Source organism: Pseudorasbora parva, unplaced genomic scaffold (assembly GCF_024679245.1).
Source record: "Pseudorasbora parva isolate DD20220531a unplaced genomic scaffold, ASM2467924v1 scaffold_31, whole genome shotgun sequence".
Classification (NCBI taxonomy): Eukaryota; Metazoa; Chordata; class Actinopteri; order Cypriniformes; family Gobionidae; genus Pseudorasbora; species Pseudorasbora parva.
Genome location: NW_027125103.1, coordinates 110,001 through 112,500, shown reverse-complemented (window position 1 = coordinate 112,500; position 2,500 = coordinate 110,001).

Sequence of the window (2,500 nt, the reverse complement as noted above, 5' to 3'; positions counted from 1 at the left end):
CCTCCACTATTTCCTCCCACATAATGCCCTGTGCTTTCTTTTCATCCTTCCCTAAAACCACCCCTAAAATCTTCATCTCCTGCACTTCCGTGAACTTTACACATCCAGCTAAATCCGGAACCCTCCCAAATCTCATATATCCAGTTTTCTCTTGATTTACCTTTGCTCCTGACCCTCGACAATACCAATTAACTTTCTCCATTACTTTTTCAACACTCTGCAAATTTTCTACTATTATTGTGGTGTCATCCGCATATTGATAAATCTTGCTTAGCTCCTTTCCTCTATTTATCTCTACTCCTTTTATTTCTTTACAGTTTTTAACTATCAGCCCTAAAGGCTCTGCAACTAGAGAGTATAATTGTGCTGATAGAGGGCATCCTTGTCTTATTGATCTAGATAAAATGAAAGGCTCTGTTAAAAAACCATTACACTTTACTTTTGTTAACACATCTTTGTATAAAATTTTTAACCACCTTTTAAAGTTCTCCCCAAAACCAAACTGCTCCAAAATCGAAAATAAAAACTCATGCTCCACTCTGTCGAAGGCTTTTTCAAAATCCAAACTAATCATGTAACAATTTTTCCTTTCTCCACTAGCATAACTTACCACATCTCTTATACTACTTGTTACATCCGATATGTCCCTTCCAATGACTCCATACGCCTGATTTGTCTCTATTATACTTGGTAAAACTTTTTTCAATCTGTTCGCTAGAACCTTTGCTAAAATCTTCAAGTCAGTGTTTAACATAGTTAATGGTCTATAATTCTTTAAAAGCATCTTATCTCCCTTTCTTTTATATATTATTTTCATCAAACCCATACTCATTTTTTGATTAAAAGCCTCCTTCTTAAATACCTCATCATACACTTCTTGCAGAATCAGACTTATTTTATCCTTGAAAACTTTATAAAACTCATTGCCTAAACCATCTATACCCGGACTTTTCCTGCTTTTCAAATGATTTATTGCTTGTATTATTTCTTCCTGCTGTATTTCTTTCTCACATTCCATTTTGTCTGTCGCTTCCACTCTTTTTGTTATTTGTTGTAATAGTACGTTTCTCCTATTTTCATCTATTCCTTCGGCTTGGAATAATTCTTCATAATAACTTCTTACTTCTTCCAAAATTCCCTTTGTTTCTGTAACTATCTCGCCTTTTTTATTTTTCAACTCTTTTATCATTTCCGATTTAGCTTTTCTCATTTCTAGGTTGAAGAAAAACCTGGTGCATTTTTCCCCCTCTACTGTATACTTTGCTCTGCTTCTTAACATTGCCCCATTACATTTACTTTCTTCAAATTCCTTCAATTTCTCCTCCATTACTATCACATTTTGTACATTCACCTCCTTCTTGTTTAACTCCTCTTTGAGGCTCTCTCTTATCTCTTTTTCTTTAGTCCTTTTCACTTTCTGGATCAACTTACTATACCTTATTGAGTATTTTTTTATTTCATATTTAACATTCTCCCACCACCCTCTTTTGTCTTCCCTGTACCTTCCATCTTCCTTTCCTTCTTCTATTATCTTTTCTATCCCCTGTTTATAGCTTTCGTCTTTCAAAAGCTCTGTGTTTAAGATCCAAACCCCTGGTCCCCTGATTTCATCTTTAAAGTTCATCCTCATTAAAACCATTTTATGGTCACTCAAGGAAGTTTCTTTATAAGATACATCCTCTATAAAAGCTTCTAGGTTTCTTGTGCATAAAAAGTGATCTATTCTTGTTTGACACAGAAAATTCCCAACTAGTTGTTTCCTAGAAAACTCTCTTTTCTTTTCGTTCCTCTCTCTCCATACATCTATCATATTTGTCCCCTCCATCAACCCCTTCAATTCTTTTCTCCCTGTATCTGACTTGAACACCATTCCATCCGCCATATCTCTCTTACTAAAAACTGTATTAAAGTCACCAGCCATTATTATTTTCCCCCATCCTTCTGTCAGGTCTCTTAAAACATTAAAAAACATTGCCTTTTCTTTTTCTTCATTTGGCGCATGAATATTAATTAGATTAAGATCTTCCTTTCCGTATTTTATTTTCACCCCTATCCCTTTCCCTTTTTTATCATCATAGATCAGTTTCCCTTCTATTCCCTTGTTTTCCCTTATTAAGACAGCAACCCCTCTTCCCATTTTCCCTTCTCCATTATTACAAAATATTTCTCCTTCCCATTTCTTCTTAATATCCTCAATTACATCACTCCTCCAATTTGTTTCTTGCAATAGAATAATATCCTCATTTTTACACAGCTCTTTCAGTTTCTCAAATTTCATTGCATTCAACAGTCCCCTGGCGTTAAAAGTAACAAGACTTAACGCCATAAAACATAAGAAGAATTCACGTACCAGAGCGTTGTTCTTTTCTCAATTCTATTCTGTCCTTATCTCTCTCCGCCTTCCTTTTGACGGTCAGTCTTTGTAATGTTGTCTGCATCCTTTGAGGAATCTTGCTTTCCTTCTTTTGCGGTATTGCTGGTTGCACTACCTTCTTCTCTT